The sequence below is a fragment of the Hyla sarda genome, chromosome 7, assembly GCF_029499605.1.
Source record: "Hyla sarda isolate aHylSar1 chromosome 7, aHylSar1.hap1, whole genome shotgun sequence".
NCBI lineage: Eukaryota > Metazoa > Chordata > Amphibia > Anura > Hylidae > Hyla > Hyla sarda.
In genome coordinates this window covers 25,638,172-25,650,030 of record NC_079195.1, presented here as the reverse complement: position 1 = coordinate 25,650,030, position 11,859 = coordinate 25,638,172, and positions in this window count along the sequence as shown.

Genomic DNA, 11,859 nt, shown 5'->3' with positions numbered 1-11,859 from the left:
GCCGCAATTTTCACAGTCGACCAAGAAGAATCTTTTACCTCTGACCGTCTTGGATGCTAGAATCTCCTTCACAGAAAAGACGTCAGAAGATCCGGAAACTGGAGTGGGAGAAACAACTTTGGGAGAGAAGCGGTTAAGGATGAGTGGTTTAAGGAGAGAGACATGGAAGGCATTGGGAATACGGAGAGAAGGAGGAAGAAGGAGTTTGTAAGAGACAGGGTTGATCTGGCACTTGATTTTGAAAGGACCAAGAAAGCGTGGTCCCAGTTTATAACTAGGGACACGAAAGCGGACATATTTAGCGGAGAGCCATACCTTGTCTCCGGGAGCAAAAATGGGGGGAGTTCTTCTTTTTTTATCAGCAAATCTTTTCATCCGGGATGAAGCCTGTAAAAGAGAATTTTGGGTCTCTTTCCATATGGTGGAAAGATCACGAGTCACTTCATCCACAGCGGGCAAACCAGAGGGCAAGGGAGTAGGGAGGGGAGGAAGAGGGTGACGGCCGTACACCACGAAAAATGGGGATTTAGCAGAAGATTCGGAGACTCTGAAGTTGTATGAGAATTCGGCCCATGGTAGAAGATCTGCCCAGTCATCCTGGCGGGAGGAAACAAAATGCCGTAAATAGTCACCCAGGACCTGATTAACTCTTTCTACTTGCCCATTGGATTGGGGATGATAAGAAGAAGAGAAGTTTAATTTGATCTTGAGCTGTTTACAGAGGGCCCTCCAGAATTTAGACACGAATTGGACGCCTCTATCTAAGACGATATGCGTGGGCAAACCGTGAAGGCGAAAAATGTGTACAAAAAATTGCTTTGCCAACTGAGGCGCTGAAGGAAGACCAGGAAGAGGAATAAAATGTGCCATCTTGGAAAATCAATCAACGACCACCCAAACAACTGTGTTGCCACGGGATGAGGGCAAGTCCGTAATAAAGTCCATACCAATCTGTGACCAAGGCTGTTCAGGAACAGGCAGAGGATGAAGGAGACCAGCAGGCTTCTGGCGAGGAGTCTTATCCCGGGCACAGACCGTACAGGCCCGCACAAAATCAATAACATCAGTCTCCAGAGTCGGCCACCAATAAAATCGAGAGATGAGTTGCAAGGATTTTTTGATGCCCACATGGCCTGCGAGGTGGGAGGAGTGTCCCCATTTGAGAATCCCGAGACGCTGGCGTGGAGAAACGAAGGTCTTCCCTGGAGGAGTTTGCCTGATGGAAGCTGGAGAAGTGGAGATCAGACAGTCCGGAGGAATGATGTGTTGCGGAGAGACCTCTACTTCAGAGGCATCAGAAGAACGAGAGAGGGCATCGGCCCTAATGTTCTTGTCAGCAGGGCGAAAATGGATTTCAAAGTTAAAACGGGCAAAGAACAACGACCACCTAGCCTGGCGAGGGTTCAGTCGTTGGGCAGACTGGAGATAGGAGAGATTCTTGTGATCAGTGTATATGATAACTGGAAATTTTGATCCCTCCAGCAGGTGCCTCCATTCCTCAAGCGCCAATTTAATGGCCAGTAGTTCTCGATCCCCGATGGAATAGTTTCTCTCCGCCGGGGAGAAGGTCCTAGAAAGAAACCCACAAGTAACAGCATGCCCGGAAGAATTTTTTTGTAGAAGGACAGCTCCAGCTCCCACTGAGGAAGCATCTACCTCCAATAGGAAGGGTTTAGATGGGTCAGGTCTGGAGAGCACGGGAGCGGAAGAAAAGGCAGACTTGAGATGTTTAAATGCGTCTTCCACTTGGGGGGACCAGGACTTGGGATTGGCATTTTTCTTGGTTAAAGCCACGATAGGAGCCACAATAGTGGAAAAGTGTGGAATAAACTGTCTGTAATAATTGGCGAACCCCAAAAAACGTTGGATAGCACGGAGTCCGGAGGGGCGTGGCCAATCTCAGACGGCAGAGAGTTTATCTGGGTCCATTTGTAGTCCCTGGCCAGAGACCAAGTATCCTAGGAAAGGAAGAGATTGACATTCAAAGAGACATTTCTCCATTTTGGCATAAAGTTGATTGTCACGAAGTCTCTGAAGAACCATGCGGACATGCTGGCGGTGTTCTTCTAAGTTGGCAGAAAAAATCAGAATATCGTCCAGATAAACCACAACACAGGAATATAGGAGATCACGAAAAATTTAATTAACAAAGTCTTGGAAGACGGCAGGTGCGTTGCATAGGCCAAAGGGCATGACCAGATACTCAAAGTGTCCATCTCTGGTGTTAAATGCGGTCTTCCATTCGTCCCCCTCCCTGATGCGGATGAGATTATAAGCACCTCTTAAGTCCAGTTTGGTAAAGATGTGGGCACCTTGTAAGCGATCAAAGAGTTCCGAGATAAGAGGTAAGGGGTAGCGGTTTTTTACCGTGATTTTATTAAGTCCGCGGTAATCAATACAAGGACGTAGGGAGCCATCTTTTTTGGACACAAAAAAAATCCAGCTCCGGCAGGAGAGGAGGACTTGCGGATAAACCCCTTTTTGAAATTCTCCTGGATGTACTCCGACATGGCAAGAGTCTCTGGAGCAGACAGAGGATAGATTCTGCCCCGGGGTGGGGTAGTACCTGGGAGGAGGTCAATAGGACAGTCATAAGGCCTGTGAGGAGGCAAAGTCTCAGCTTGCTTTTTGCAAAAAACGTCAGAATAGTCCATATAAGCCTTAGGAAGACCGGATACAGGGGGAACCACAGGGTCACGGCAAGGAGTACTGGGAACCGATTTAAGACAGTCCTTGTGACAAGAAGTACCCCAGTTCTTGATTTCTCCTGTGGACCAATCAAGGGTTGGGGAATGGCGTTGAAGCCACGGTAATCCAAGAAGAATTTCAGAAGTTCAGTTGGAGAGGACCAAAAATTCAATTTTTTCGTGATGAGGTCCGATGCACATTAGGAGAGGTTCCGTGCGGTAACGCACGGTACAGTCCAATCTTTCATTGTTAACAGAATTGATGTAGAGGGGTCTGGCGAGACTGGTCACCGGGATGTTGAACCTGTTGATGAGAGAGGCCAAAATAACATTTCCTGCAGATCCGGAATCCAAGAAGGCCGTAGCAGAGAAGGAGAAGGTAGAGGAAGATATCCGCACAGGCACAGTAAGGCGTGGAGAAGCAGAGTAGACATCAAGAACTGTCTCATCTTTGTGCGGAGTCAGCATACGTCTTTCCAGGCGGGGAGGACGGATAGGACAATCTTTCAAGAAGTGTTCGGTACCGGCACAGTACAGGCATAGGTTCTCCATGCGGCGTCGTGTCGTCTCTTGAGGTGTCAAGCGAGACCGGTCAACTTGCATAGCCTCCACGGCGGGATGCACAGGAACGGATTGCAGAGGACCAGAGGAGAGAGGAGCCGGGGAGAGAAACCGCCTCGTGCGAACAAAGTCCATATCCTGGCGGAGTTCCTGACGCCTTTCGGAAAAACGCATGTCAATGCGGGTGGCAAGATGAATAAGTTCATGCAGGTTAGCAGGAATTTCTCGTGCGGCCAGCACATCTTTAATGTTGCTGGATAGGCCTTTTTTAAAGGTCGCGCAGAGGGCCTCATTATTCCAGGATAATTCGGAGGCAAGAGTACGGAATTGGATGGCGTACTCGCCAACAGAAGAATTACCCTGGACCAGGTTCAGCAGGGCAGTCTCAGCAGAAGAGGCTCGGGCAGGTTCCTCAAAGACACTTCGGATCTCCGTGAAGAAGGAGTGTACAGAGGCAGTGACAGGGTCATTGCGGTCCCAGAGCGGTGTGGCCCATGACAGAGCTTTCCCAGACAGAAGGCTGACTACGAAAGCCACCTTAGACCTTTCAGTTGGAAACTGGTCCGACATCATCTCCAAGTGCAGGGAACATTGCGAAAGAAAGCCACGGCAAAACTTAGAGTCCCCATCAAATTTATCCGGCAAGGATAATCGTAAGCCGGAAGCGGCCACTCGCTGCGGAGGAGGTGCAGGAGCTTGCGGAGGAGATTGTTGCTGGAGCTGTGGTAATAGCTGCTGTAGCATCACGGTCAGTTGGGACAGCTGGTGACCTTGTTGCGCTATCTGTTGCGACTGCTGGGCGACCACCGTGGTGAGGTCGGCGACAACTGGCAGTGGGACTTCAGCGGGATCCATGGCCGGATCTACTGTCACGATTCGGCTGGCAGGAGGTGGATCCTCTGTGCCAGAGAGGGATTGGCGTGGACCGTGCTGGTGGACCGGTTCTAAGTTGCTACTGGTATTCCCCAGAGCCCGCCGCAAAGCGGGATGGTCTTGCAGCGGCGGTAGCAACCAGGTCGTATCCACCAGCAACGGCTCAACCTCTCTGACTGCTGAAGATAGGCGCGGTACAAGGGAGTAGACAAGAGCAAGGTCGGACGTAGCAGAAGGTCAGGGCAGGCAGCAAGGATCGTAGTCAGGGGCAACGGCAGGAGGTCTGGAACACAGGCTAGGAACACACAAGGGAAAGCTTTCACTGGCACAATGGCAACAAGATCCGGCGAGGGAGTGCAGGGGAAGTGAGGTATAAGTAGGGAGTGCACAGGTGAGAATACTGATTAGACCTGCTGCGCCAATCAGTGGCGCAGCGGCCCTTTAAATGGCAGAGACCCGGCACGCGCGCGCCCTAAGGAGCGGGGCCGCGCGCGCCGGGACAACACAGACGGGGAACGGGTCAGGTACGGGAGCCGAGATGCGCATCGCGAGCGGGCGCGTCCCGCATCGCGAATCGCATCCCGGCTGGGAGTAATATCGCAGCGAATGAGAGAACGCTGCGAGCGCTCCGGGGAGGAGCGGGGACCCGGAGCGCTCGGCGTAACAATAATCATTGTTATTCTGCTAAATACTGTACCCCCTGAATATAATACTGCCACACACTGCACCCCCTGAATATAAAACTACCATCCACTGTACCTCCTGCATATGTACTCCCTGAATATAATACTGCCACCCACTGCACCCCCTGAATATAATACTGTCATCTACTGCACCCCCTGAATATAATAGTCCAAATGCAGTAATGTCCGCTCACCGCCGGAGGCACATCCTTAACACACCTGTGCTCCACGGACCCGCCGGTACCACCCCGGCTTCAACAGCGTATAGAAAGGAAGGATTGTCCGGCACCAGGTATGTTCTAAAAGATCACTTCTTTATTCATGCCATAGCAAGGAAACAGACATCACAGGACTGTAGTAAACTGACGCGTTTCGCTCTCTCTTGAGCTTAAACGTAGACTAAGTTCAATAGCCAAACATTCAGTTAAAATAGACACTCAGTGGTCACATGATAAGATTACCTGACATAGGTAAGAAAAATAAATAAAAAACCCGGCATGGATATCATCTGTTAGTGTTACAGCATGGACTGGACCTCTCCACCATTGCGTTTTTTACTCACTTTTTGTGTGATTACCTAATGAGTGTGAATAGAGTGCAAGCATTATGTACAAGAATATATATATATATATATATATATATATATATATATATATATACATATAAATAATAGATTAATAATTATAAGATTATGATGTACAGGTGTAATACCTGCAATGATCGATACTAAGATGGAATGCTCAAAAAATTATTATCTATATTGAATATTGTATCTTAGAGCATTAGGTGCCACTGAATTTTTGTTACACCACAATTACTTCATGCTTTTTTCCTTCAGACTCGGGGAGCATCTATGGGTGCGAAGTATTCACCCTCTTTTGCAAACATTTTCATGTTTTATTGGGAGCAGCATTTTTTGTTTACACCCAGTAATCCTTTCTTTGAGAACATCTGCTGGATAGAACGTTATATAGATGATTTATTGATTGTTTGGGGGAGCACTGAACACCAATTTTTTTCGTTTGTTTCTTACATTAATAACAATCATTTAAACCTTAAATTCACAGCTCAGTTCAGTTGCCCCTCGGTTAATTTCTTGGATATCACCCTATCCAGCAGAGGATCAAAGATTGTTGTTGTCTCCTACAGAAAGGAGACGGCAACAAATTCAGTCCTCATGGACTCCTCTTGCCATCCAAAGCATGTGGTCCAGAATATCCCCTTTGGGGAGATGTGTAGGACCAAGAGGAATTGTTCTGATCCTGTACAATGGAAAAAAAGAGATAGGAGATTTAAAAAGCAGGTTTACCAAAAGAGGCTATACAGAGGATTGTCTTAATAGGGCTCAAGAAAGAGTAGAAGGCATTAATAGAGAACAGCTAATCAAATACACTGGGAAAAGAGATAAGACAAAAAATGCAAAAAACAAACAAAAAAGAACCGTTTTTGTCTCTACATATAGTGCACAATTTGCCCAGATTAAAAATATAATCAAAAAGTATACACCAGTTTTAGAGGGAGATCCAGTTCTGAGGGAAGTGGTCAAAGAGGGCATAATGGCGGTCTCGAGAAAAGCACCTTCATTGGGCTCCTCTTTGTCACCAAGTTTATTTAATTCGAAAGAAGCAGAAAATATGACAAAGGATAAAACATCGAAACTGGCTCAATATTGCAGGAAATTGGGGCTGTGGTCCCAATCGATGCATCACATGTAAATACATGCACCATCCTAAAGAAATAGTTTCCTGTGTAACTAAAAAATCCTACCCACTACGGGAATACATTAATTGTAACACTACCATGTTAGTTTATGTGACCACATGCACCAAGTGCAACATGCAATATGTAGGGTGCACTACTAATACCCTTAAAACAAGAATTAGGAGACATATCTCTGACAGCCGGAGTGCAGGAGTGGGCATTTCCATGTTATCACGCCACTTTCGGGACGTGCATGCGGGGGATTTGGATTCCCTGCGGGGGTCTGGTATAGAAAGGGTTAAAATAGGCATCAGAGGGGGAGATGTGAAAAAACGCCTTCTCAATAGAGAAACATACTGGATGTTCCTCCTGGATACCAGATACCCGCGGGGAATGAACAAACGTTTAGATTTAATTATGACTTGTACATAGAAATATAATTCATTTTTATGCCCCCTCGTGTAGCCTTATATTGTAGTTTCAGATTTAATGACGAGGTCTTGGTATAATACACATTATGTCTGGAGTATTAGTAGAGTGATCCCACTAAGTGTGTTTTGATACCTATTAGAGTGTAAACACCCATAGCAACGGTATTAATATATAATGGGTAAGAAAAGTGCAAGAATAGATTGAGTAAGATGTCCAGAAAATTGAATTGTGGTCAAGTTATTACTATGTATCATCTAATAGATAACATACCTATAAATCTAGAGCGTGTTTCTCATGCACGTAATGCTATAAGATACAATATTCAATATAGATAATACTTTTTTGAGCATTCCATCTTAGTATTGATCATTGCAGGTATTACACCTGTACATCATAATCTTATAATTATTAATCTATTGTATATATATATATATATATATATATATATATATATATATATATTCTTGTACATAATGCTTGCACTCTATTCACACTCATTAGGTAATCACACAAAAAGTGAGTAAAAAACGCAATGGTGGAGAGGTCCAGTCCATGCTGTAACACTAACAGATGATATCCATGCCGGGTTTTTTACTTATTTATTTTTTTTCTTACCTATGTCAGGTAATCTTATCATGTGACCACTGAGTCTCTATTTTAACTGCATGTTTGGCTGTTGAACTTAGTCTATGTTTAAGCACAAGAGAGAGCGAAACGCGTCAGATGATTACAGTCCTGTGATGTCTGTTTCCTTGCTATGGCATGAATAAAGAAGTGATCTTTTAGAACATACCTGGTGCCGGACAATCCTTCCTTTCTATACCCTGAATATAATACTGCCACCTACTGTACCCCTGAATATAAAACTACCTTCCACTGTACCCCTTGAATATAATACTGCCACCCACTGCACCCCCTTAATATAATACTGCCACCTACTGTTCCCCCTGAATATAAAATTGCCACCTCCTGTTCCCCCTGAATAAAATATTGCACCTACTGTTACCCCTGAATATAATCCTGCCACCTACTTTGCTCTCTGAATATAATACTGCCACATACTATTCCCTTTGAATACAATCCTGCCACACACTGTACTCCCTGAATATAATCCTGCCACACAATGTACTCTCTGAATATCATACTACCACACACCGTTCCCTCTTAATATAACACTGCCACACGGTGCCCATGACCGTAATACTGCCACCCACTGTACCCCTGAATATAATACTTCCACACACTGTGCCCCTGAATATAAACCCTCAAAAATAACCATGTTATACGCTGTACCCTCTTATTATAACCCTGCCACACACTACCTTCCAAATATAATAATCCCTCCATAATAATAATACTGTTACATACTGTTTCTTCTCAGTTTAGCCTCCAGACCCCTCTGTCCTCCTCCTGGCTCCTCTGTTCCAACCCCCCTTTCCTCCCAGACCCCTAAGTCCACCTACATGCTCCTCTTCCCCCCTCCCTAGACCATCCGCCACCCCCTCCCCGCCCCTCCAACACACACACATGCATAATACATACATATACACGCACATCATACACACAAATACATTATACATAAACACATACACCTGCCGCCTCCAGATCTCCCAGCATAATACATCTCCACACATCATACATACATCTTGCTAACACACATCATTCATACACACACCATTCATACACACACATCACTCATACATCATACATACAGTACATACGCACACACATCATTCATACATCATATATACAGTACATACACACACACACATCATTCATACATCATATATACAGTACATACACACACATCATTCATACATCATAGATACAGTATATATACACACATCATTCATACATCATACATGCAGTACATACACACATCATACATACACACGCCACCCCCCCACATGCATAATACATACACATTATACATAAACACATTATACACATCATATACACCTCCAGATCCCCCCGCATAATACATCTCCACACATCATACATACATCCTTCTAACTTACACACATCTCCACACATCATACATACATACATGTTGCTTACACACATCATTCATACACACACATCATTCATACACCATACATACAGTACATACACACATCATACATACACCATACATACAGTACATACACACATCATACATACACCATACATACAGTACATACACACATCATACATACACCGTACATACAGTAAATACACACACATCATACATACACACTCTGCCTCTGGACCCCAAATATAACCTCCCCCTCCGGATCCGAAATCAACATGTACCCCCCCCCCCAGTCCCCCCTCCCCTCCGGACCCGAAATTAACACTGACCTGGCCACCCCCGACGCTCCACTGGACCCCAAATTAAGCCCCCCGCCGCTCCTCCAGACCCAGAATTAAATTAACCCCTCCTCACTCACCTGCGGCCGCCATGAAGTTCTGCGAGGAGACCTGCTGGTGATCTGGTCCCTCCTCTGCGCTCACTCCTAGGCCGTTGCTGCAGGCATTAGGAGCGTGTCTGCATACGCTACACTGCATACGGTGAGGGGAGGAGGGGGTGTACGTCTCGGCAACATTATGGTGTGTGCTTAGGGTTTGTGGTAGAAGAGGGGGGGGGGGGTTGAAGCTAGCCTGGTACTGGTAGCGCCGCTGCCAAAAGCCTCCCCTTCAGGCCCGGGACTTCGGCGGGGGAGGGGAGGGGCGGGGGGTTTTAGGCTAGCGCCGGGCCTGGTACTGGCAGCGCCGCTGCCGCAGCGTCTGCGGCGACAAGCCTCCCCTTCAGGCCCAGGATCTCGGGTTTTGCCTGAGGGCCCGAAGTGCAGCAATAGTATAGTATGTGTACTGTGGTAAGGGGCCCGGTCGCGATGGCAACCTTTGCGACCTCTATAGCTACGCCACTGCATATGAGACAGCACATATTACCAGTAGGACAGTAATCCCGTGGCTGACCCCGATGTGCACGTTTTGTTTCTTCATCAGGAGGTGGATTTTATATAGTGGCTCCATACCTGATTGCTAATGTGAACAGCCTCATAATTTACATCTCTGCCACTGCACTTTAATCATGATATGCACCTCCATTAGTGACGGAATCCCTTCAGTGTCTTTGTGTGTTCCTTCTATTATTATCCACAGTATTTTAATTGTATCTTACAAAATTGTACAAAATTGTACATTTATATGCTAAATAAATGAAATTTACAGTTTTATTAACACTTGTGTTATGAATTCTTGTGCTATGAATTCTTCAATGCGTAGCTTTACCCCGGCTAAGGGCCGGTTCCTCCCCCAGCCTCTGCAGCAATCTGTACTCTGAGGAAGGTCCTTGAAGGACCGAAACATCAGTATTTTACATTGTGCATTGCAAAATAAATTTCAATATTATCACCTACCAATTGAGTGCCAAGTTTTCTATTCTTATGGTCTATTAAGGACTAGGATTCTACTTGAGTACCACATAGAGTGAGAGTGCCATATTTTGCATTTCTACATTTCCCATGAATCCTCTGGCTGAGGGAGAAGTGTTTGATCACTCCAATGATCATCTAAGCAGGTCCCCAGTGCTGGAGGTCAAACAGGTGAACCCATTAGACTCATAAGTGGGTTGGTGAAAGTTCACATTATTTCAGTTTTCCTGGGAAATATTGCCATGAGGCAAAAGTGATTTGACCGATAATCACAATTGAACGTTTTATGATTTAATTTTGTTGCACATTTTTACTGGATTTTAGATGTTTTTGCAGAGATTTTCCCAAATAGTGGTAAATATTCCACGTTTTTATCATATTTTGCCCAAGTGTCATAGAATATCTCCTATTTTAGTCAAGATTTGGGGAAAATCAGCAAAAACAGATAAAAATAAGCAAGCAATGTACTGTGTGATCACAGTATCAGCATCAGAAAAATTTACCATAATTTTTCATTTGCACAGCCCACTGTTCCAAAGATCTGTCAAAAGCCAGTGGGGTGTAAATGCTCACTGCACCCCTTGTTACATTCTGTGAGGGGTGTAGTTTCCAAAATGGGGTCACTTGTGGAGGGGGTCCACTGTTCTGGCACCACGAGGAGCTTTGTAAACGCACATGACCCCCGACTTCCATTCCAAACAAATTCTCTATCCAAAAGCCCAATGGCGCTCCTTCTCCACGCGCACCACATATGGGATAAAAAAATGTGGGGGCTTTTTTTGTGTTCATTTTTACATCCCAATTTTACGAAAGTTCGTCTATCATCTGTTACGTTCCTTAAGGGGTGTAGTTTTCAAAATTGTATGCCTTTTTTTTTTTTTGCTGTTCTGGCATCATGCGGGCTTCCTAAATGGGACATGCCCCCAAAAAACCATTTCAGCAAAATTCACTCTCCAAAGTGCCAGTGTCGCTCCTTCGCTTCTGAGCCCTCTAGTGCACCCACAGAGCACTTTACATCCACATATGAGGTATTTCCTTACTCAAGAGAAAATTAGTTACAAGTTTTGGGGGCCTTTTTACCTTTTCCCCCTTGTTAAAATGAAAAAAATGGGGTTACATTAACATTTTAGTGTAAAAAATTTTGATTTTGATTTTTCTCCTCCATTTTGCTGCTATTCCTGTGAAACACCTAAAGGGTTAACAAACTTTTTGAATGTCATTTAGAATACTTTGAGGGGTGCAGTTTTCATAATGGGGTCCATTATAGGGGATTTCCAACATAAAGACCATCAAATTCACTTCTAAACTTAACTGGTCCCTGGCAAATTCAGATTTTGTAATTTTTGGGAAAAATTTTAAAATTGCTGCTATTCTTTGAAGCCCTCTGATATCTTCAAAAAGTAAAAACATGTCATCTTTATGATGCAAACATAAATTAGGCATATTATTTATGTGAATCAACATGTAATTTATTTGACATGTCCCTTTTCCTTTCAAGCAGAGAGC